Source organism: Pecten maximus, chromosome 8, assembly GCF_902652985.1.
Source record: "Pecten maximus chromosome 8, xPecMax1.1, whole genome shotgun sequence".
Classification (NCBI taxonomy): domain Eukaryota; kingdom Metazoa; phylum Mollusca; class Bivalvia; order Pectinida; family Pectinidae; genus Pecten; species Pecten maximus.
The window spans coordinates 11,808,551-11,836,424 of NC_047022.1; the positions used below are offsets into that span (position 1 = coordinate 11,808,551).

At 34.9% G+C, this 27,874-nt stretch overlaps 1 pseudogene; it reads right to left on the bottom strand.

Moving 5' to 3' along the window:
* Positions 1 to 222: 222 nt before the first annotated feature.
* LOC117332119 overlaps positions 223 to 27,874 on the bottom strand; it is a 42,562-nt pseudogene continuing 14,910 nt past the window's right edge.

The following is a 27,874-nucleotide window of genomic DNA, read 5'->3' on the forward strand; positions in this document are numbered from 1 at the left end:
TCTTCAAATCTTAAGACCTCACCTTTTTGTATCTTCATACTCCAATTAGTCAGAAAAATAGCTACTAACCTAACAAACAGATTTTCTTTGGGGGCTTATTTCCCAGTGAAACAGCAGCTCATTGGTTGCATTGCCATTAGAAATGTGAGACCTTAACCTTTACTCACTGTTGGGTCTGTAGATATTGGTTACTTATTACAAATACATTGACAAGTCTGCAGAAATATTTTCTTAAAAGCAAGTTTATTCTTCATGCACACTAGAATTTCCAAGAGAATACAGACTAGTGTTGAATGGTTTTTATCCATAATACAATCCGATCTGTACAAACAATACTTACAAATTTAATATATATATATATATATAAAAAGGTACAAGTACACACCAACATTCCGCTCGCCATACATACGAAACCAAATATAAGGATCAATATCCATGAACTTTTGTCATCTTCAATGGTTCAGAACAAACTACAACAGGCAGTTTTAATGGTTTATAAACATGAACAACAATCTGCCTTGAAATCATCTTAAACTCATCAAAGAGTTATAAGTTATAAAACATCATTTCCCATTTTGCAAATGCCTTGAATGACTGGATTTCAAAACAAATTTATTGCAGCAGAGAGGAATAAATTAAATGTTCACAAATGATTTTGTATTTCATTTTTACCTATTGAATTCATTGTGATGATAAAACCACCTAAGTTACAGTGAAACCTGACATACACATGTTATGTATTTTGTATGTACAGCCCCCATAGGCAAATTTCTGTATTTCCAGCTGAACTAGATTCACACTGCAGCTAATTGCTATGTAAGATGAACATTTTGCTTAACATTAAAAAAAAAAATTTAAGTTTCTGTCGTGTTCATCACCCAATAAATATGCATCCCTACTAACCTTCTTAAAAAGATGAACATTTCTGTTCATCAACCAAGAGTTAAGCAACTCTGCTCACCAATTTTTTCGATGTTTTCATTTCCTGTATATTTTGAATTATGACTATATGTTTGTATAATTTACATTTATTTAAGCATTGTTGTCAATCTTATTAGTTTCACTGGGGTATAATTTTTTTGTTTTGCAAACTGTATGAATACACGTAGCGGATTTTTTTACAAAAGTTTCAAACAGATTTTGTTTTCATACCCCTATAAACTAGAAAACAATTAACATCAATGCTCATAACTAATTTTTAAAATTGATTTTTTAAATCAAAACATGTTTTATGTTTTACAATCTAACTGATCTGATAATGGATTCTTTTCAAAATCAATATGCAACGTTAATGACCGTATTGTGACGTTACATTTTTCGCGCCATTTGCGGATTTTTTCATAAAATTAATTTTGAAAATTAAATTAGTTACTTTACTGTACATACCTATAATAATTTTCAATTTTGATTTATCTTAACTTTATAGGAATTAGGTCAATTTCAAATTTAAAATGTGATTTATTTTTACACATCTCTATACTCTAAAACCCCAATGCTTCAGGTCAAATACTATTGCACCTCCAAAGAATTAGAACTTGAGCTATGGAATTGTATTTAGTAAGCCAAAGTTTCTTTTTAACAGCTGTGATACATACTGAATACATAGTATATATACTGATGGAGAATTTTTAACAAATTGAGAATATGAATCATTTATTTTCTTTTGACCCTTGTTATATCAAAAGTAGGTCATGGTCATTCATGTGAACAAACTTGGTAAGTTCTAAAAATTCATTTTGACAATTTCTTCTGAAGAAGTTGGAGGGAAAATATTTCTTGAAATTCCAAAAACACAAATCTGGTATAACTTATGCATGATTTCTTGTTATGCACACACAACATCAAATTACAAAACCCAGACATATGTAACAACCCAATGGCATAGCTTTAACATGTACAGATACATGTTCTATATCCAAGTATCTGAAAATTAAAGAATCATCAAAATTTCACAGAATAATATATGGAAAAATGGAATATCACAGTTTAGAGACATTTTCATACATAGTTTTTTCCTCAAAATTAATGTAACAGGATATACATGTAAATTCTTTTGTATCGATATACTATACTTATTTTCCTCCTACAATCAAACACTCTGGATTAGAAACATGCATTTGTAAAGTAATTACAAAATCCTTGTTTGCAGAGATCTACAAGACATTTAAATACGAGCAGACAATGACCCTTAGTTTTAGAACAGAGAACATACAATTTCTATTTTCATATGACAGTCATGAAATACAATTTCCATATTCATGACAGTCATAGCATACAATTTCCATATTCATGATAGTCATAAAATACAATTTACATATTCATGAGTCGTAGCATACAATTTACATATTCATAACAGTCATAGAATACAACTTCCATATTCATGAGTCATAAAATACGATTTACATATTCATGACAGTCATAACATACAATATCCATATTCATGACAGTCATAGCATACAATTTCCATATTCATGACAGTCATAGAATACAAGTTATGACAGTCACAGTGTCCAGCTCAAATAAAAAAAATTAAATTTGAGCAAAACGTATTTAATATCAAATCACACCAATCCTTGGAACATGCTTTTAGTAGTAGATGCTTCTGGTTATTGTCACAGCACTAGTTACCAACTACACTAGCCTTCAAATACATCACAAAGACAATCATCATTTCTTATCTTTATGTCCTAAATCCACTGGTTCAAACCTCTGAGGGACGGACAAACAAACAAACCCCAGTACTCCTATAACAGAATAATAAAAACCAAGAACAGTTAATAAGAATTTACCCTATAAGATGTATTGGCATGGACATCAACTCATGATTATATGTTGTGACACTAAAGGTATTAAGACTTATGCCATGACCTATTGATATGCATAATCCAGATCATTTTAAAAACTTTTTTTAGTCCACTTCAGCATTTTACCAAACCAGATGTGTACACATCTCACACCTGATATGCTCAACCAAACACAGGATGATATGTAGATTCATTGTTTAAAATAAAGGTGAAATTACCAAGGTACTCCAGGAGGCTGGCTGTTCTTTAAACCCTAACTCAAGGTCAAACAAGGTTAAGATGACCTGTACCTGGCCTTCTACACAATCTACATGTAGCTGCATCGATGCTTCAGAAATTGATAATAAACCATTTGCCAAAAAACTAATTTAGAATCATTTTTCACAATCCAGTGATCAATATTATTGTCTAAACAGTAGATATCAAACTGTTCTCTCACAGTGGAACCGAAAACATTGTGGGTACTTTTTTTCATCACTTTATATTTCTAAAGATTTGTTTGTGTTTTTTGTTTTTGTTGAACGTTCTATTAAAAGCCAGGGTAAGTAGTTAAGGAATTGTCAGGTTTTGGAAGTGGAGGAAAGCCGGAGTATTCGGGTGGGGGGGGACATTGGCCTACAGTCAGTACCTGGCAACTACCTGCCGTAGGTTTCGACCTCGCAACCCAGAGGTTGACGGCTAGTGATAAAGTGTCGAATACCTTAACCTCTGGGCCACTACAGCCCTTTAATGTCAAAATAAAGATACCACATCATCGAAAAAGAGTTATTATGATCAACTGAAATCAAGAATAGGCTGTTGTGATTTTACAAAACATTGATATGTAAATACCATATGCTCCTCCTGCCCTCTTTATCAGTTACGTTACTTTCAGCTTGATATCTAGGCGATCATTTTTTTCAAGGACGCCATCTTCATTTTTGTTTTTATTTCGTCAATTGGATATATTTTCTTACCATGGGAGCCATTTATGTATTTTCATGAAAAAGGTAGTTGTCAGCGATGTAGTTACTTTAACGGTGTCCACAGAAGAATGTCACCTATACTAATATCCACAGACGATAATCCTTGTTTATAAATGTAATATAACACCGTCCATGTTTATAAATGTAATAAAAAAGCACTGTCAGTTACTAACTGGACATTTTTACACAGTACTATAAAGTTAATACATAAATACTCTAATATATATTATGGTAACAGTACTTGTTCAATACTCTAAAATACAAAGCACTGTCGGCAAAAACAGACAACAATCTGTTACACCAATATACCTAATAAATACCAATAAGGGCTTTTCCAATAAAACATCTACCCCACTTTAGGTTTGGTTAAGGGGTTACGGTACCACCTATAGAATTTATTTTAAAAATTACATAGAAGTAATAGGAAGGCAATCCAACCATTGATAGAAGTGATGTAATGTGGAGTCCTGGGGTCAGTTAGATATTTCAATGGAATAGCCCTGACAATAGCTATATAGTACTGTTGGTAAAATTATTGTTTCTTTATCTTAATTCTCCTTTAAGCATCATCTTTCCGTATCATTTTGAAAACTGTAACAGTATTTTACATGGTGTACTGAATTGACATTTTGTATGGTTTATATACATTCTGCCTCAAGCCATTTAGCTCCATACGTCATGAACATTTGAACAAAAGAATCTGGTCGAAAAGAATATTTATCATTTAAATCTACATTAAATGATGCTTCATCTCTGACAAAAATTATCGATTGAAAGCAGGAGCAGAATGCTGTTTATTTTCATCCTTTATGCTATTGCCTCCCTATAAAAGGTTTAGCTTATTGTATTCTTTAAAGTTCAAATGAATAATCATTTTTAATTTGGTCCAGAAAAATGTTTAATTGTGCCTAGCCCCAATATTTGTAATGCAAGTATCAGTCTTATAGGAGATCTTTCATTTTTTTGTGTGTGTTAATTATAATTAGAAATCTAAATTATTTTGGTACCGTGTATGTCGGTGCTTCAGTGTTTAAGCTGTTGGCAGTGAAACATCTTCAACATGTTAACTGTAGCAGTTGTTAGGCACATTCCTAGAATACCAAACATCATCTGAATATTTGTATCTATGATATTGCTTTATATGAGTTGGGGGGAGATATAGTTTAAATGATGAAGATCTAATTGCATTAAAAAAAATATTGGTAACAATTGAAATCAGAATCTTTTTTCTTTAATATCCCGGATATAAATGCATTTATTCATAACCCATTCACATTTTCCACAATGATAACAGACTAATAATTGGTTGACAGGCACACAAACACGATAAAAGGGTTACTCCTTATCACCAAGGATTGAAATAATATAGAGATCAGAAGGAATTCTTCACATAGTTTTATATTACTTTATATGGTAGAATGTTGACGATGGCAGTACATATACCAAAAACTAGAAAATGTTTTTAAAACATAAATGCTCATGCTCTTATGCAACAATGCACTCCGTGCAGGCGAGGGTCAAAGATGACCTTTGACCCTTTAACCTTGACCACCAGAATGTGACCAGGTGTAGAGTTAGATGTTATGACACAATGGTGTAAAGAATAGATGAACCCCAATCTGTTCCAGGTTTCTCAAGATATGTCACTGATTCGGAACGGGATGGGACGGGATGCCACATGATGAGATGGGACAGACAGACATTGGTAACACTATGCGTGACCCCTATAAAACAGTGGGGCCACAAACACCGTCAGTTATCTGTACTACAAGGGTAAAATAGCCCAGCTGAAATCTGACAATGTATCTATGGAACAGTTGGCAGTATACTGGCGTTAGTCTGATTGTCCTTGTGTCTGTATACAAACACACACATCAAGTTTATATTATATTATGCATATCACAGTCGTAGTGTGCCCAGGTACTGCATTTTGTTGCGGAGAAATTCTGTGACTTCTCGTGCCGACACCTGGTAGCTGTTTTCAACCTTACACCACATCTCTTTTTCAATAGCACTGTCTTCCTGTCAAATTGAAATAAAAAAAATGTTAGTTACTAACTTAATAAAGTTATAATGCTGTTTGTAAGTATTTAAGTATTTTAACTTTTTTAAAGAAAAGAAAGTCGTCAGAGGAAAGAATTAACAAGCTAAAGCAATAAATGTCTCTTACCGGCCCCTGCTAAACCTACAGTTGTATCCCAAGGGATAATTAATACCCCCCATGGGTGTCTACAGCTGAGTAGGCTATTGGTGAGTGTAGTTATATCTAATCCAGTCAGTTATTACATTTTATGAACAACAATATTAAGACACCAATCGATCCAAAACCAGATCCAATTTATAAATATACATGACATACACCATCCAATACTGCAATTGTACATCGGTTTGGTAACAAATGACTTTTATCTTAGTTGGGCATAATTTCATGCCAAGTTTGGTTAAAATCTCTTTTGTACTGTCTGGAGAAGCCTCAACCAATAATAAGTCGGCAGCCGTTTTGAAAAATGCAATATCGTAAAACAAAGTCGGGATGCACAGCTACATGTTGTACTGATTATACATGCAAAGTTTTGTTGAAATCGGAACAGTACTTTAGTAGGAGTTGTCAGCACAAGATTATGGGACAAAAGACGGACAGACAGGCAGATTCCAGTAACCGCCGCGAACTTCTTTCAGGGAGTATAAATAGTAAGTGACATTGACCCAAAAACCCTGAAACTTGATCTTGATATGTAGCTTCTCATACCGATGTTACATACAAACTTTAACCAACATAACTTGAAGCATGGCTGAGAAAAGTGAGGAAAACTGAATGGATGGACTGACTGACAGACAGACAGACAGACAGACAGAGTGACAAACAGACAGACATGGAGGAAAACTATAGTATCCCCTGGTTTCACCAGTAGGGGACTAAAAATGATTCCTACTGAGAAATAGCTTTATTGAGGCAAGTCTGAAATGCAGAGAAAAGTCACATACCAAGACTCTGGGCCAAAAAGTTCAATGGAAATTGTTTAAAGGGAACAATCAGAACACTATTCACAAATAATTTATACCTAGTGAAATGTTATTTCAACTAACCTATCAACAAAACATGTTTTGAAATTCATGTACCAAAGTAAAATCTCATCCTGTACGAACCTCATTTTCACATAGACTTTGTGTAAGGTTGAGCTTGCTTAGGTCAAGGGTCAGAAACACTGGATCCATGTCCCTGATAGCTTGGTGTAGCTCATTTCATGCATCATACCTTCTTTATGTATATTGACCATGGGTTGGAAATATGGGCCAAGTCCTCATGAGTTTAAACAGTAATGGCAGTGCCAGTACAGTCATCTTGTCGACTATGTCACACTTATTTGTTAAGAGACAAAAGAGGAATAATATTTGCGGAAATATTTCCTGCATTTGATTTGTTTACAGTTGATGTCAATGACAACCACTGGAAATACATAGGCAGCCAGTGCTGACACAAGATTTGTTCAGTTTTACTGGTAAAGAGTGATACATCTCCACTAGGTGGCAGGGAAAGGAACTATGAAAACCAAGCTCAAACTGCCAAGGGTGAATACAAAGTTATGGGGCGATGGCTAGTGAGGATGAGATCTGGCCAGCTATTTATAGTGGTAATATATGCGACAGGGCTGAACAGACAGGTATCATATTGTGAGCTAGTGCAATATGTTGTTTGTCTGCATTGGCGGCATTTATAATGACCATAAATACCATAGCGATGAAGTTAATTGCTTACAAGGTAAGTCATTCGTTTCCATCAACATGATCCTTTAGATTGACAGCCATTTGACAGTGAAGCATTGTCATCGCCATGACTACAATTACGATGCCATAAAAGCCATGTTTTACGATATTTACAGCACTTTAAAACACATACTTTTTTGCCATGGAAATGAAAATATTCTGTTAGTACAAAATTTTTGGCGCTCAAAGATATGTGACTAATTAATAACTAAAGTTTTATAATTTATTTTCTATTATTCATATTGTCAATGAATTAATCTTTGAATGCACTTCATTTTCAAATTTGATCAAAATTACAAATTGATAGCAAGTTAATTTTTAAGTAAAGGCACAAACAATTCTTTATTTACGGAATTACAAAATCGGTTACTTGAAAATTTATAATGCTTGTTCTAAAATGAACCCAGCATCACCATTTTTACCTGAAAACACTAGGAATACTTACAGCCTCCAAGGGCGCTCCTTTTCTCTTTTTACTCTTTTTGTTCCACTGACTCTTTAAAGGCTTGAGGATCCGATGACAAACTCCGACGAGAACCGTATCATGGGAGAAGGTCTAAAACAAGAGAGAATATTTCGTAATTCAATCATGTCATAAACCTCGCAGATGATACATGTTGACTGGTATGAAAATTCCAATACAACCATGTATGTTTGTGATTTCTTTGATAAAGGTGAAAGGGATAATAGCGAATCTAACAGGATCAGGTGAAATTGGTCCATAATCTTAAAAAGACATTATTAACCTTGAGCGAGGTGGTCAGTTTTTCTAGTCCAAATCAAAATGCTATCCACCAGCCTACCGTTTTGTCATGACATATTCCAAGGAATCAGATGGTAAGAATATTAAAATTGAAAGACGAAAACTGGCAGAAAGAGGGATTCATTTTTTTAAATAACTTTCTGAGAATAAGAATTGACTTTATATGTGTTATATCCAGATCTTCTCAAAATAGTTTAGGTTAATACATACATGTAGTTTCACAATTCAGTTATTGGAAAAACTCATTTTCTTCATCAACTCTACACAACAGTACTTGATAGCTAATTTATTAGACTAAGATGGCATCTTTGATTTGTCTCTGATCTTGTGTGGAAATATCAGGATAAAGTAAATCTCCGACTTAAGAGTTGGATCATAAAATGGATTGATCGGTTTAAGGGTGATATTTATGTCTGTATGGTCAGTTATGCTGAATCAAAACACGGAGGCTGGAAGGAAATTGTAAACAGCCAGTTCTAATGCACACAAGGACGAAAATGTAAACATCTGGCGCTGCGCATATGAATACACTGTACAAAGTTCATCGTTGACCTCTAGCTGATTCTCACAATTTTACTTCATTAAGCATTCACATTCATCATGGATATAAATTTCATACGCTCATATATCTGCAAAACGATCTTCCGAATATAGTTCATTAGTTTGAGTAAAATTATGGACTTCTGTGTGAATCTATCGCTAAGTGATTTGAAGCGAATGTTTTAAAGTCAGCCATATTGAATTGAAAACGGATGTAGGTGGTGCATGGTGAAAAAGTCACCAAATATGGGCATACACAGCAATTCTACTTTGGATAATAATAAACGAACATTAACGTTCATTTAAAAACAATTGATGTTCAATTGTTGAAAACATACGACAAAGCACCGGTCTGCCTTTTTCCTCCCTTTTCACAAGATATTTGGCCAATATCAGATTTTTAGAAGGCTAACTAATAACAGAAACATTCGGATTAGATGAAACCTCGTGCTATAATGGCCGGTAATGACCTACCTCAGCTATAAGGACTAAGTTTTCCAGAATACTTGTGTTGATACGGTTTTCTCCATCTGTCACCACACTACCTTTGTGCTTGGATATTAAACCTATGCAAAAAAAAAAAAAAAATCTACAAAATTGTTAAATTAATGCCACCATACTCTTTCTTTTTAATTATGAAAGGAACGTTATGATTACCCAATCGGAATACTTAAACCAGCTTTTTGGTAATTAAAAGTTAAATAGATTTTGAGCTATTTGCAAATTAAAGTTAATTTTTAGTACAGAATACAATATATGAATACATGTATATGATACTTACCACTAATTAAATATGAATACATGTATATGATACTTACCACTAATTAAATATGAATACATGTATATGATACTTACCACTAATTAAATATGAATACATGTATACGATACTTACCACTAATTAAATATGAATACATGTATATGATACTTACCACTAATTAAATCTGGTACAGATGCTCTAAATTTTTCTTCTTTTTCGTTGTCTATTGTATCTGAAACAACATATAGTACATTTTCATGACCACTAGTAATAATCAGAAGAAAATTTCCACAATGTATGATATGTTTTGCACACAATTCTTTTGTAGATTCATTGCCCCATGAACAGCAAGGATCATTCTGAGGATTCATTGCCCCATGAACAGCAAGGATCATTCTGAGGATTCATTGCCCCGTGAACAGTAAGGATCATTCCAAGGATTCATTGCCCCGTGAACAGCAAGGATCATTCTGAGGATTCATTGCCCTGGAACAGCAAGGATCATTCTGAGGCAGAGTGTTTTTGTAGTAGCTGGATGCTACCTCACTAAACATTAGCGTGGGACGGTAGGTGATCTCAGCCTCCATGAGAAACACAAAACACCTAGGTGGAGATGAAGCAATCACTATAGATTTTCACTACCTAGGTGGAGATGAAGCAATCACTATAGATTTTCACTAACAGTAATATCTGGTCAGACTGATGGGACGGGGACAGTGGCTGTAGAGCGTGTCCATTTTCTTTACAGGACCATTACATTGTCCAGTATATGTGGACAATTTATATAAAATCAAAGGGCCAAAGGCCCTGAGAAATGTCAGGGTCCGAGGTCATAAAATAAGAAATTTAAAATTGTATTTAATAGTCAGACAGCTACATTTGTATCAGATGAAATGTCTTAATCTGGTTATTCCTATTCTGTAAAAATTCAAGAAAACATGTATAATATATTTATCTGCTGACAACTTTCCAATAGCTGAGTATAGTTCTTTCCCTATTTCTTTAATGCTCGTGGAAGATTATTGTTATACTTCTGAATCGGTAAAGCTGCTTGTAAACTTTGAACTTGTAAACTTAAACTTATAATATATTTATCTGCTGACAACTTTCCAATAGCTGAGTATAGTTCTTTCCCTATTTCTTTAATGCTTGTGGAAGATCATTGTTATACTTCTGAATCGGTAAAGCTGCTTGTAAACTTTGAACTTTTGAACTTTGAAAAAATCAACTGAAGGACAAATCGGTCTATTAACACTTACATGTACATGTACAACTAGAGATAAAATCCAAGATGTACACAGCTCAAATTTTTATGTTATACTTCATGTATAAGATGATAATTAGGCCTAGCGAACATCTATTTTATGACCCCTAGTAACATCGAAATTGCAAATATTTTAACCTCGGATAGAAAACTGCGGTCGTGCTGTCGGTCAAGCTGTCCGACGAGCCAAGTTTATATATGCCTACAGTTTCGACAAACAAGATGCCAGTACATCAGTCATGGATCACAATTGTGAGATTCTTTTCAAATCAACAAATAATAATCTTATTTAATAAAATCCTCATGAAAAACAGCAATGTAGTTTGTTACAAGTTGTCTTCAATTCCTGTTGATATTTCTTGCGTATTCAAGCGACATAAAATAAATATGAAACTGCGAACGGTCGCTTACAGTGGACATAACCGCCATTTTGGCCGATTAGTGATCATGATGATCACATGATTAGTCACATGACAGCTGAAGTGGTTTGCTGCAAAGCTATTTATAGAATTGTTAACATTTGACTACATAAACATGGTTGGTTTTATGAAATGTTCCTGCACATGAACTCAGAATGACCATATGAGTCTATGACATGTGGATAGTTTCTCTGTGAACGCATTTAAATTTCAAGGCAATCAAACTGATTTTTTTACTTTCATTTTCAAGACAGGATCAAAACAGATCTACGTAATCCTACGCCAACAAAATTGCATTATACTGGTGAGGAAAATGTCTATATCTATAATCTAAAATAGTTTAGAACACCAAACATTTATATTTCATTTTAAATAATTGCAGTTAACACGGGAACCATCAGTTAAAGCGTGTCAATAATTGCTTTCAAAATACGAACTTTATTAGGCTGCGAATGTATATCATTTGTATTACAGAAAAGAGAAGTGGTTAGCCGAAAACAAAAGTGTGACTTACAAAATTTACCCACCACGACTATAACGGCAGGTGCGAAAGGCATCCTGACATTAATTGTCTTACCTAGGCCATTGTCGTGTAGGTGGAGGATGTACATCACATTGTTTTACCTAGGCCATTGTCGTGTAGGATGTACATCACATTGTCTTACCTAGGCCATTGTCGTGTAGGATGTACATCACATTGTCTTACCTAGGCCATTGTCTTGTAGGTGGAGAATGTACATCACATTGTCTTACCTAGGCCATTGTCGTGTAGGATGTACATCACATTGTCTTACCTAGGCCATTGTCGTGTAGGATGTACATCACATTGTCTTACCTAGGCCATTGTCGTGTAGGATGTACATCACATTGTCTTACCTAGGCCATTGTCGTGTAGGATGTACATCACATTGTCTTACCTAGGCCATTGTCGTGTAGGATGTACATCACATTGTCTTACCTAGGCCATTGTCTTGTAGGTGGAGAATGTACATCACATTGTCTTACCTAGGCCATTGTCGTGTAGGTGGAGGATGTACATCACATTGTCTTACCTAGGCCATTGTCATGTAGGATGTACATCACATTGTCTTACCTAGGCCATTGTCGTGTAGGTGGAGGATGTACATCACATTGTCTTACCTAGGCCATTGTTGTGTAGGATGTACATCACATTGTCTTACCTAGGCCATTGTCGTGTAGGATGTACATCACATTGTCTTACCTAGGCCATTGTCTTGTAGGTGGAGGATGTACATCACATTGTCTTACCTAGGCCATTGTTGTGTAGGATGTACATCACATTGTCTTACCTAGGCCATTGTCATGTAGGATGTACATCACATTGTCTTACCTAGGCCATTGTCGTGTAGGTGTAGGATGTACATTACATTGTCTTACCTAGGCCATTGTCGTGTAGGATGTACATCACATTGTCTTACCTAGACCATTGTCGTGTAGGATGTACATCACATTGTCTTACCTAGGCCATTGTCATGTAGGATGTACATCACATTGTCTTACCTAGGCCATTGTCGTGTAGGATGTACATCACATTGTCTTACCTAGGCCATTGTCGTATAGGATGTACATCACATTGTCTTACCTAGGCCATTGTCGTGTAGGATGTACATCACATTGTCTTACCTAGGCCATTGTCATGTAGGATGTACATCACATTGTCTTACCTAGGCCATTGTTGTGTAGGATGTACATCACATTGTCTTACCTAGGCCATTGTCGTGTAGGTGTAGGATGTACATCACATTGTCTTACCTAGGCCATTGTCGTGTAGGATGTACATCACATTGTCTTACCTAGGCCATTGTCGTGTAGGATGTACACCACATTGTCTTACCTAGGCCATTGTGGTGTAGGATGTACATCACATTGTCTTACCTAGGCCATTGTCGTGTTGGATGTACATAACATTGTCTTACCTAGGCCATTGTCGTGGAGGATGTACATCACATTGTCTTACCTAGGCCATTGTCATGTAGGATGTACATCACACTGTCTTACCTAGGCCATTGTCATGTAGGATGTACATCACATTGTCTTACCTAGGCCATTGTCGTGTAGGTGGAGGATGTACATCACATTGTCTTACCTAGGCCATTGTCGTGTAGGATGTACATCACATTGTCTTACCTAGGCCATTGTCGTGTAGGTGGAGGATGTACATCACATTGTCTTACCTAGTCCATTGTCGTGTAGGATGTTCATCACATTGTCTTACCTAGACCATTGTCGTGTAGGTGTAGGATGTACATCACATTGTCTTACCTAGGCCATTGTCGTGTAGGATGTACATCACATTGTCTTACCTAGGCCATTGTCGTGTAGGATGTACATCACATTGTCTTACCTAGGCCATTGTCGTGTAGGATGTACATCACATTGTCTTACCTAGGCCATTGTCGTGTAGGATGTACATCACATTGTCTTACCTAGGCCATTGTCGTGTAGGATGTACATCACATTGTCTTACCTAGGCCATTGTCGTGTAGGATGTACATCACATTGTCTTACCTAGGCCATTGTCGTGTAGGATGTACATCACATTGTCTTACCTAGGCCATTGTCGTGTAGGATGTACATCACATTGTCTTACCTAGGCCATTGTCGTGTAGGATGTACATCACATTGTCTTACCTAGGCCATTGTCGTGTAGGTGGAGGATGTACATCACATTGTCTTACCTAGGCCATTGTCGTGTAGGATGTACATCACATTGTCTTACCTAGGCCATTGTCGTGTAGGATGTACATCACAATGTCTTACCTAGGCCATTGTCGTGTAGGATGTACATCACATTGTCTTACCTAGGCCATTGTCGTGTAGGATGTACATCACATTGTCTTACCTAGGCCATTGTCGTGTAGGTGGAGGATGTACATCACATTGTCTTACCTAGGCCATTGTCGTGTAGGATGTACATCACATTGTCTTACCTAGGCCATTGTCGTGTAGGATGTACATCACATTGTCTTACCTAGGCCATTGTCGTGTAGGATGTACATCACATTGTCTTACCTAGGCCATTGTCGTGTAGGTGGAGGATGTACATCACATCGTCTTACCTAGGCCATTGTCGTGTAGGTGGAGGATGTACATCACATCGTCTTACCTAGGCCATTGTCGTGTAGGATGTACATCACATTGTCTTACCTAGGCCATTGTCGTGTAGGTGTAGGATGTACATCACATTGTCTTACCTAGGTCATTGTCATGTAGGATGTACATCACATTGTCTTACCTAGGCCATTGTCGTGTAGGTGGAGGATGTACATCACATTGTCTTACCTAGGCCATTGTCGTGTAGGATGTACATCACATTGTCTTACCTAGGCCATTGTCGTATAGGATGTACATCACATTGTCTTACCTAGGCCATTGTCGTGTAGGATGTACATCACATTGTCTTACCTAGGCCATTGTCGTGTAGGTGTAGGATGTACATCACATTGTCTTACCTAGGCCATTGTCGTGTAGGATGTACATCACATTGTCTTACCTAGGCCATTGTCGTGTAGGATGTACATCATATTGTCTTACCTAGGCCATTGTCGTGTAGGATGTACATCACATTGTCTTACCTAGGCCATTGTCGTGTAGGATGTACATCACATTGTCTTACCTAGGCCATTGTCGTGTAGGATGTACATCACATTGTCTTACCTAGGCCATTGTCGTGTAGGATGTACATCACATTGTCTTACCTAGGCCATTGTCGTGTAGGATGTACATCACATTGTCTTACCTAGACCATTGTCGTGTAGGATGTACATCACATTGTCTTACCTAGGCCATTGTCGTGTAGGTGGAGGATGTACATCACATTGTCTTACCTAGGCCATTGTCGTGTTGGATGTACATAACATTGTCTTACCTAGGCCATTGTCGTGTAGGTGGTGAACATACATCACATTACTGATCATATCTGTGAAAGCTTCGCAGTGACGTTCACTGAGATATGAACACAATCGCGTCCTGAATGGAACGTGGACAGGGTACTGAAACAGAATCAAAACACATGCTACAAACACTACAAAGACATTGCAAAAAAGATTTGAAAAATCTATTTAAATAAGAATTCTCCATACTGAATATAATTCAAGCCTTTTATTTTTAGATTTGTGTATATAAAATTGTACAGATTGTTCTTGATCCAATATTTTGTATATATAACTGAGATACAAACCTGATACGGGTTGGAGAACTCCTTACAAGAATCTGTGTGTTGGGACAGTTGTGACATGAGATCGGTGAGGACCTCGTGTGGAGGTTTTTTGTCATTTTTAATTCCGTTGTTGGTATGACTGTCCGATTTGACACATTGTTGGCCTACCATCGCACTGGCGGTGAGGATCCGTAACGTCAACTTTCTCACCTTTAACCATAGTATCTGGAGTACAAAACAAATTGTATTTTGTAATACAAGGGGCCAGTAAGTTATGCAGACAAACTGTGTCGTCATTTTTAATTGTAACATTTCAGGCATAAATTTTGAGTGACTTTCAGATACTAATACAGGCATTGAAAGTCTTTTGTCAAAGCTAGTCCAAAAGAGACATAAAATCACAAGGTTTATCATTATTTAAAGAGGCTTGCCCGCAGAGAGATCAGAAAAATTGGCTAATAGAAAAAGATTTTTTTACACATGACAGATTGTTGGAATTGTTGAGTTTTTCATTTTATTTTCCTTATAAAACGCTGAAAAGTGATATTAAAACCTCATTTTTTAAATATTATTTATTTAATCGCAACCCGCAATAAGTCCCCGCTATAAAGTGGAGTCTAATTTGATTGACACATCAAAGAAACAAGCACGTGCACATGCAGTGCCGCACAGTGATAACTTCAAAGGCAGCGGCGATTTACAAAGAAGATTTGCCGTTATATTCCATACATTTCCCTCTCAGGTTGAGTTTTAAAACGTCTTTTAAATACATATTCTGTAATTGTTTTCAAGAAATAAAGTCGGAAAGCCTCTAATTTTGTCACATAGAAACGTGTACTGAAGTTTATTTAGTGATCGGAGATGTGCCGTTTACCGGTCCGTCTGCCCGTAAGCCTCTTTAACAATTTATTTGCTGGGTTTATTGCCCGATGAACAGCTGTGGGGTGTACGCAGTAGTTGGTAACTACTTCACTGAAGATACAAGAGGCCCGTTCTATGCAATCCAGAGCAATTATGGTCAAGTGTTTTGCCCAAGGATACAACAATGACACCACAGATTGCAGGTCCATTTCTCAGCTTCCAAAGAAACATAAAGTGACACAGGCAGGCACCCTGGGTACTTACTGGAGGTAATATGACTGGCATTCTAACCAACTGAGCTACTATTCAAGGATATGTTGGTTCCCGGGACTATTGCAGGATAATTACAGTAAAACTTTCTTGATAAACATTGTAATTCAATTATGAAACTAATACAACCATAAAAGGTTTTTTCAGATTGGAAAAAAAATTCATACCTCTTCCTTTCGAGAATGTAGTTTAGCCTCTTCAAGCCTACACCTGAAACGAAAATTTAAATACATGACTAGTGTATTATCAGTATATAATAAATAGTAATTAACCTAGAGCAGATAACATGCATGGACATATTCTCCAGAAAGGGATGTGTTTTTAGCACAACAAATTGATATTAATTCTTATAAAGAGAAACAATTGAACAAAAGTTTTTGCCTGAGCTTTCACACAGGAAAAGATACAGATAAGGTAAATTCCAGGAAAAATTGATAACATTGGGTGTAATTCCCAGGATTCCATGACAAAGAAATCCCTATTGTCACATACCGTGAGTGAGGTTCCCAGAATTCCATGACAGAGAAATCCCTATTATCACAGAGATCATCATATCCATTTTTTTCTGGAATTAAAAAAAAAAAAATATTCATTAGTTACAAAGGTATTTTCCTCAGGACTGTATAATGCAATTCATGCCAGGTTAAAACAATGTGTATACTCTAACTTACATACTTTTCAGAGATAATTGAGGGAGCTTTGGGTCCACATCTGGTATTTCAAATATATTCCAATTAGTTTATGTAGAGCAATTTTAACAACATTCCAAAGGAGGTGGTGCATGGCGGCCCACCGCCGAATCTTATTTTATGCATGATATTATGATAGACTTTTACCAAATACATGTCATTTTAGACACTAAAACGAAAATAGGCAAATGCTGTATACACAGCGCCACCTAACATGATTTCTTTAAAAAATGCGTACCCTCCTTTTTAAATTCAATATATTTCTCGTACAAAAGTACTTGATAAATTTTATATTGCATTGATAGTCTCATGTGATGTTATATTTTATAAAAACATGTGTGTTTAGTATGAATTTGTATAATAGAAAGTGAAATTACAGCTTTTTTAACAAAATTAGTAGATAAAATGTAATAATCGTTTGAGTACTATCAAATTTTGCTTTTAAAAAAACATCTTTGCATATCAATCTTAATACACATCCAAAAAAAATCATCAAAAATTACTGGATAACAAAAGATTTTTGCATAATAAAATCTTGGCATATCCAGTAATTCACAAAATAAATTTGTTTCATTAAATGTTTATGAATATCCATAGATTATTTCTAACCGGAAATTTTGATAGTACTCCATTAATAACTTTGTGGTATTGGACTTTAAATGAAAAGTTAAAAACAATGATTTTCACAAAGAAGACATCAAATTAGGCTGAAATTCAATTTTAGTGTCACAAAGCGTGATAATTCATATACAAAATTAAACCTTAAACAAATTGGGTGAATTTGTTTCACAAATAGGAAATAAAAATGTGGTCTATAATAATTAGTGGTCAAAACCTTAGCTTCTTATACAGTTTGATGGGGAAATAATGAAATCACCAGAAAAAGAATATATACATTGAGGAATGGAACTTAATTCCTCCCACATAATCGGAGATATTATGCTTTTGACAAAAATATGTTTCCAGGAAAAAAATCGCCGTGGGCCGATTTAGCCCTCCTATGCACCACCTCCTTTTGATAATAATTTTTTCGAGAAATTCATAGTTTACCAATGCAACTTCATCAAAATAAAAAAAAGATAAATAAACATAAAGATATTTTGTTGTTGTATATAGCGGGACACAAGCCCGTTTTCATATGTGACACTCCTCATTGCCAAGATGACTCATATAATATGTCAAAACAAAATAGTAAACACGCAAGGATATTCGTCCTAAACATCATATCAATTTTATCAACATCTCTCTATCGTAAGTTAGTTTAGCGTTAACAACAATTAGTTTATGCTAGCAATTTACCTTTTTCTGGATCAATTTCCATATATATCACCATCTGTTCCGTGCTTAAATGGCTGAAAATGACAATAAAAATATCCTATTTAGAATGCACAGAGAAAAAATTAGATAGTCTAGGCTTGCTGGGTGATGTTTGGCCTTCACAACACTTTAGTGTCAAAACCAATACAGATATTCATAGATGTTCCTCAGTTTGGTTTTCCTGCATACCTTGGGATGTTTGATTTTTCTTAAATGTAAACAATTTGTCGGTCCTTAAAATCTTTCCTGTGTGGGTAGGCTATCTAGAGAGAAATAATTATAAGAGGTTTGAATCTGAGAAGAAAATATTCAAATATAATTGGAAATGGCGTTAAATATACATACAGACAAAACACACTGGTCTACCACCATTCAAGATGTTATCTAAAGTATAAGTGTACCCTTACTCATTAAAACAAATCAATTTCTAAAATACATTATGAATAATTCAATTTTCCACTCACTGAGAGGTTTCTAGCACCAAATCCAACAGCATACTCTCAGTCATTGCAGAGGAATATTGTAAAGACTTCTGTAATCGCTCGCGGAATATCACAAATTCATGAATCTGTAACAAATTCACCATCAATATAATTATATATACTCTACAAACAACATAAACCATGTACTGGCTGTAAAATTACCATAACCTTATCATTTTTGCAAAATCATCAATTTAATATAAGCCCTACCCAAACTTTAATACTGAACTTTTACACAAGGGGATGGGGTAATATTTGAGTATAAATACAATACTAAACATTTATACAAGGGGGGTGGGGGTGGGGGGGTGTTATTTGAGGATAAATACAGTACTAAACTTCTTTACACTAGGGGAAGGGGGGCTTATTTCATGATAAATACAGTAAGAAGCCTTTAATCATTCAATTTTCCTTACATTGTGTTACCATTACTTCAAACATTCAAACTAAGAGGCACCAGGTATACCATGTAATTTTAGGCATGTACAATTCTTAAGATACCCGAGTAAAAAACAATGTCTTGCAAAATGTTATAAAGAGAAAAAAGTTATTCAGTATCAAACATGAGAATTAGTATCGCTCACCTTGCTGAAAGAACCGTACTTGTAGGAGGCTATCAAATACTCAGCTGTCTGCAACAATATTCAAATTACATTAGTTTTACTGAAAATTTAAAAAAAAAAAAAAAAAAAAAAGGAATACATGCATTCAATCCCTTCCCCAACCAACAACGAAATAACATGATTATTTAAACATTATTTTTTTAAGAGGCTATTACTTTTGGGAATTAAGGTATTATCTAAATTTATGGATAGATCTTGACCTTTGACCTTCAGATTTGAAGAACAATTTCAAGCAAGTAATTTTGTTGGGGTAGCACGGTATGGAATTTTAGCAAATGAAAACCAAATTTTCATTAATAGTAAAAGTGATATCAGCACTAGACCCCTAGTCACTTATGACTTAGCTATTAATAGAATTTCCCAGTAGTTTATTTGGAACAGGAATCAATTTGTGAACATTAATTTCAGGTTTCAACTAATATTATACATTCCAGTGTATATAAACATTCACTGGGTATTTTTTTTCCCGCTATCTTTAATGACCCTGAAAACAGCAAACTTGAATCTTCTACTAGTATTATGATCTATACAGTAAAAACCTTGTGTCATTACCTCTTTATGGTTGACTGCAAAAAAGCGCAGCATCGTTCCGTATATAGCACAGGCTGCAACAAAATGTCCCAGGCGTCCAACATGGTTGGCTATTGTATGCCTGCAATATACAAATTCTTGATATTTATACTTCAACATATTGAATGCCTTAAAGACAAGCCTGAGCTTCATTGAGAGTAGAGACTGATAGCATGGTGTTTCTTATGGGTAAGCAGCATTACTCAAGGGCAACATCAATATACAGATCTCTTAAATACGATACCCCTCTTTAAATTTGTTGAGAGTTGCCTGCATTCAGAAAATGCAGTTTGTCTCCGAATTAAAAGAATCGACAATATAACAGATCCTGGTTTCATCAACAGTCCATCAATAATCTATTAAGAAAATTCTACAATTTAAAATATCCCATGGGAAACCATAACAGAAGTTACAAAAAGTTGCTTACCTACAATTTTCCCCTTAATCTAATATTACTTTCCTTTAAAATATTTTTAAACTAAGAAATTTCCTAAAATTAAGGAAGTGAATGAAACTGGGGCCAGGTCTAGCAATACATGTTTAAATCAAAATAGATCACTCATTTCATGTCAGTTTTTCATTTTCCCCAGGCAATTTTTTTTCTTTATTAAACTTTATTATCAAAGACACATAACTGATACTACCAAATTTCAATCGTAAAGTCTATGGAGAGCATTTCAAGCTAGGATAGTTAAGCTGGAATTGACAGCTAATTTATACTGATAATTCTCTGACATTATTTCTTACATACCCGAGGGTATCGTTCATCACATGTTTCACCTCCATGGACTCGTACACTGTGTGACAAGGACCATATGCCCCTAAAAGTAGATTAATACAACAACTTAGACACCATGCAGAAATCTTAAGACCTAATAGTGGGGGGGGGGGGGGGGGGGGTCAATTTTAAGGAACCTGGAACCTAGCCCCTTATTTAAGTGGGGAAAACGTTTTAAGGAATCTTCCTTCTCCTTTTTCTTCTTCTTTTTCTTCATCTTTTTCATAACAGTTGGCCATCAATATAATGCTGATTATTCGTTACTAGGCATTGGTTAAAAGATTGAAGTAAAACTTTTTTGATAAATGATAAAAGTAATGAAGTGACTTCAGTTTGTACGAGAAAGGGTACTGTGATGGCAGATTTGAAGGTATCAACAGTGCTGACAGAAACAAAAGGCTTAGAGAGACAATTCCACTGGGTTATAGTTCTGGGGTAGAAGGAGTATTTGTATCAGTCTCTAGACCATTGAAGATTTTTAAATGCAAAGGATTATGACGACTTGCATGAGAGCAGGGGTTAACAGGTTGGAAATTTCCTGGTTTGAGCGCCATGGTTATGAACAATTTTATAAAACATGATTAGTCTTAATGGACTTATACCTCATATAAAAGGGATTATTATTTTAAGGAATTTTATCACTTAAACCTGCAGTGAAGATACTTTTTGAAGGAATCTTATCTCTTATATTAGGGAGAATAATATAGAAATTCAAAATAATTTGTTTTTTTAATTTTTTACTCCCATTAAAATCCATACTCACCCATGATACAATATAGGCGCATCAGGATCAACTTCATATGGAAGTTGGACCGACTGTTTTTAATGCCTTTTTCTAACTGCACTATTGCCTGCCATACTAGAGAGTCGTTTTCTACAATAACAAAAACAAATTTCAATATTATTTGATAAAAATGTGATGTTAGATATAGTCCTAATAATATGTATTTGAAAAATTATGTTGCTCTATATATAGCAAATGTGACTTTTTTTTTTGTGTGTGTTGATAGCAAAATTTTGAATAATATTAAAATGACCTTGTATTTGGCAATAGGGTGATGATAATTTTGAGATCATTGTGTTATATTTTCCTAAGATTACAGAGGAGATTGATGACTTACTAGACTCCCTCCAGATATCCAGCAACAGCAGCACGGCTAGCAGGAGGTAGTTATCACAGTACTGTAGGTCTGTACTTAACAGTTCTTTACCTACACAAAACATACAACACAACTAATAGGAAATTAAAGGAAATTATCAACAGCTATTTTCATTTAATACTGGATAAGTAGGTTTTGTGGAAAACACAGGTATTTACTTTGTAAAGTTTTCTTTTAGTCTAAAAGATTTTAATACATTAAATGTTATTGATTTAAAACTGACCATAGCTTAGACAATGATGATAGCGCTATATGTATTCCTTGACCAAGATAAGTCTTCCCTCTGTCGACTGTTTGTCGTAGTACCCCATGTATCACATCAGCTGTAGTAGTGTGATGTGTCGCTGCATCTGTTTTACCTATCAAACCATAAAACGTTATCACATCCAGGATTCATTCAGAGTTATATATTCACATTTGCTCCACATTTCCCCATTGACACAATGCTAAGAGGCAATTGCCTTCATACGCCTATAACACCCAGTGGGTCACGTGACATTTTAAAAGGTGGGATTTTTTTGTGTTTAGTTTTTTTCAGAGTTGACGAAAATGGTAAGACAATGTAAATATAAGTATTGAACAGTGGTTTTAATGTTGTTATAGTGGAGATGGCAGCAAGATGTATGGTGGGCAAGAGGGCAAATGTAGCATGGGAACCTCAACCGGTTCCCATGCCATTTGCCCATCATACATCTTGCTGCCATATCGATTATAACATGAAAATCACTGTTGCTTAGATAGACATTTTGAATGATGTTGCAGGTGTATTTTAAACTGCAAATGATAAGAGATCGCTGTCATCTCCAGCATTGTTAAAATTTTGTGTCATTGCACGGAAGGAAAAAAGGTTCAGCATCACTAGTCCTTCGGGTAAGTTTGGGTTTAAGAATAATTTCGCAAAGACTATAAACGATAGAGATTGTTGTCATCTCCTGCCCTGTTAAAATTTTGTGTCATTGCACAGAAGGAAAAAGGGTTTCAACATCACTACTAGTTCTTCAGGTAAGTTTGGGTTTAACAGTACTTTCCCAAAGATGAAATATAGTGGGCAATTAATGTGAATTCGTAGTATCTTAAATTGCTCTAAGGAGAAGGTAAAAATTATCAGAATTTTTTGCACTTGCCTATCAAGCAAGTAGTCACATATATATATTTACTTGCCCACAAACGAAATCTACTGGGCCCTGAACCATCTGACCTGGGTTTTCCCTTGCCATGGTTATTTTTTGTTAAGTTTGTCTCAAACTCAAAGAATCATCAAGTAATTAAGAGATCTGATAATATATGGAATTTATAAAACAAGTTCAATAATTTGCTTTGTCAAGAGCACTTGGCGGTACAAATTAATGAAGGATTTTTGAGAATTTTATATCGCATAATAATGAGGGTGAATATGACCAAGTTGTATTACATAATAGAACAGAATGTTTATATTTGGTCTGGTTTATTTGGTTTATTTTGTTTGACGTCCTTTTAACAGCCAGAGTCATTTAAGGATGTGCCAGGTTTTGGAGGTGAAGGAAAATGGAGTATCCTGGGAAAAACCACCAGCCTATGGTCAGTACCTGCAGGCAACCCACCCACATAGGTCTCGAACTCGGGACCCAGAGGTGGAGGGCTAGTGATAAAGTGTCAGGACACCTTAACCACTCTGCCATCACGGCCCCAATGTAATAAACACTTATTCCAATGAAATGTATTTATTCTAGCAAAGTGTAAGTCGGCCATTTTAATAAGGGGGAAAAATCTACTACTAAGTGTTTGCAAAATATCAGAACAAAGACTGAATTAAAGTGTTAACCACTAAATAATACCAATGTTAACAACAAGAAATGACAATGTTACACCATGTCGCTTTTTACAGGCAACACAAAAGACAATAACTTAAGCTTCTAGGCAACTATGAAATAGAGTGTAACTATATACAGTTGATATTGGCCAACTCAGGAAACAAGATCCCAGAGGGACTTCGGCATCTGTTTCTGTAAGATCTTTCCTACTTTTCTGATCCTTTCTGTTAATCATCAAACTTAAAAAGTCAGATTTCAAGATGGCCACTTGTCGGCCATTTTGTTTTATCAGTCTACAAATTAAACATGCACAGCTAAGGACAAAAGGGACCTATTTATGAAATTTGCTTTTTGTCCAGCCTACTATAGATATTGAAGTGTTGTAGATATTTAAAATAACTTCAAAAACTATAGTCATGAATCCAGTTTCAAGTTCAATTAAAGAGACAGGTTTATGACACCATTGCTATTTAAATTGGTACTAAAGAAAGTACTAAAACCTTTCAATGAAAACTATGCATAATCTTCTACTTTCAACCATTTCAACATTTCAAACCATCAATTCCAAGCATATATGAGAAATTTACTTCAACAAACATTCATAAGTTTAGCAGAAAACTTACACTTGAGGCATATCCTATGGACTCCTCCTGTTTTGGGTAAGTCAACAGATTCTGTTACCACGGATATCAACTGAAAAGTACTGTTTGTGCAATGTTTATATAAGATATCAAGTCCAGACAAGTAAATTCATGGAAATTATATTCCCCGCTTTCCTGACATATTGTAGGTAACCGTTTTTGAGGTTAGGAGTAAACATGTCATTAATATATCTCGACAGAATGATAAAGTCTGTCAAATCAAAGAACAATAACCCTGTTACTAAGTTTGATGATAATCTGGTAATATTTATGAGAGCAATAGCATGGAAACAGCAGGAAACATTTTTTACATTAATCAAGGGGCCATAACTCCACAAAATAACATACAGTAAAAGTACTTAAGGTTTTTTAACCTAATTATCAAGTATGAGGGAAATATGTTAATTATGTTCCAGTTATTTTAAGGAAACGGCACAAATTGTTTTTAGTTAATGAAGTTAATAAAAATGTTAAATTAAACATAAATTGCCTGTGACCTTTGACCAACAGACTGGGGATTTTGGATTGGCACAAGAACATCTTATTGCACATCAGGTGCTTACTTTTGCATATACAAAACGATAATTTGTCCTGATTATAAATGAATAATTAATAATTATGTAACATTTCTGTATAGTTATACCTTTGTTTCTTTGTCCTCTGTGAGAAGTTTAGTAAATGTTTTCATATCCTCAAAACAACATGGTTTATCTCCAAATAAGTCGTAGTACCGTAGGATTAGCTGTAGAGGATCCCCTGGAAATATTTAATCAATATGCTGTATTTATATAGAGGATCCCTGTAAATATTTAATCAATATGCTGTATTTATATAGAGGATCCCTGTAAATATTTAATCAATATGCTGTATTTATATAGAGGATCCCTGTAAATATTTAATCAATATGCTGAATTTATATAGAGGATCCCTGTAAATATTTAATCAATATGCTGTATTTATATAGAGGATCCCCTGTAAATATTTAATCAATATGCTGTATCTGTACAGTGTATCTGTAAAATCATTAGAATTCATACAATATCGTTTTCACTACTGATGTCAGTAGTAACTGTCAAATCCTTAAGAAATTATCTCTAATCCATGTCTCTTTCCATGGCTACATAGTCAATATATAACTAAGTGACCCTGGTATGATGGCCTTGGGCGCTTTCGCTATGGACAAAAAATTAACCTTTCTTTCGGGAATTTTCAGTGGCAAAGGAATTTTCTCAAGATTTTCTTTAGGGGAATGGGTCCTTTTAACGAACCCAGAATCCATGGTAAGAAAATCCCTAATATCAATGCCTTTTGTTGGCCCAGATGGAGAGCTTTCTGTGGGAGAAAACTGATCATGAACAGGCGAAAGTGAATGAGTTACCAGTACACAACCCACACCTCCCTTCAATAGGCTGTGATGTGTAAGAACTTATCATCGACTCTTACCAAATTGTTCACTTTCAGTATGGTCGGTTTTCCACCTGTTTTTCTCCTTCATCTGCCTGATGAGTTCTAACTGGGCCAAATAAGGACCCCTCTGGGGACGGCCACCTTCACACTGCTTGATAGTCTCCTGTATAAACGTGGCAGCCATGTCCTCGGTGTAGTCAATGTCTTCTTCACTGTAGTCGCAAACAACAACATTGTACATAAACGAAAACATTGTGCAGAAATAACATAACTAACATAACATTATACATAAACAGCATTGTACATACAAACAACAATTTGTACATAAATAACAACATTATACATACAAAACATTGTACATGTATATAAATAACAACAATGTACATAAACAACATTGTATATGAATAACATTATACATAAACAAGAGGCCCAGAGGGCCTGTATTGCTCACCTGGATTTCATGAGGTAGCACACCACAGTAAGACAGCCTGGCCATGGGCAATTTTTTTGTTAAGCAAATAACTCCTGTATTATGATATGTATAAAAAATGAAAAAATAAATGTACACTATAATTGGTATATCCAGTATGAAGTAGTACATACAGGCTTCACATTTATTAAAACAAAAATCAATAAATTGGTTCCGGATTTTAAATATCCGGATTTTCCGAACGTGTGTTTACACAGGAAATTTAGTTTCGCCTACAGCGCAAAATGGAAGCCCACAGAAAAGGTAAGATAGCGGAAAAAACTTAATTTACAACATATGTCCAAACAAGATTAATTCTGTCTTTGGGATAGAGATATTTAATTTTAAATAGGTTTCAGAAAAAAAATTGTGTAGAGAATTGTGCCATTTTGGGTCAAATATCATAATATTTTGCAATTTTTGAGAATTTTTTAAGCTGTTACCATGGTATTCACAGCTCTAAAAATCACAGAAAATATCAGTTTACTTATCCTTCAGAGCTCTATTAAAATTGCAAATGTTGTACAGATTTCAAATATATATACTTTATTAGAGGTTATATGTAAGGTTAACTGGCAATGTTTACATATCTAAAGCATGTGCCATATTTTTCAGAATTTGGCATTTTTACTGTACACTGCTACCTTATAAGGGCTGAAAAATGTTATTTTTTGGAAATTGTGCTTAATTATGCTTGATTAAGCTTCATTTTAGTTCATTATTGCTCAAAAATGCATAAAAACAATTTAAAACTTGTTTATTATCAGGCTTGTCATATTAGAGGAATCAAGGGAGGTAACTCGCATATTTACCCATTTTAAGGGTGGGTTAATTAAGCATAATGTTAATGAGTCAGTGTAAATTGAAAAGATATTCTATGTTTTATAACAAACCCAAAATAACTTATTGGGTATCTAACAAACCATATAGACTGAATTCTGGTTTGTTTTACCTGATTTATTACCCCGTATCCATGGAAACTATTACAGTAAGTGTTATTTTTTGAAATATTTGGTGAAACCATTATTTTCAATTTATTTATACATTGGTAAGCATGTAATTTCAATTGATGGAGTGTACGGTTGATACAATATTGTCAATTATTGTCACTTCCTTCGGTAAAGCAGAAAAAATAGCATTTTCCGCATGAAATGGGATCAGCGGACACTTTCATATGATCATTGGTACATATCTGAATTACCGGGGTGGAAACAGATGACTGTGATGTCATAGGCATGACATTTTGAAATCTTGGATGTCATGTCATGATTTATCAGTTAGAATATTGCATGTGTTGCTAAGCTGAGGTTTGGAAAGGAATTTGGTTATCTATTATGACACCATTGAGTATTTATGACGT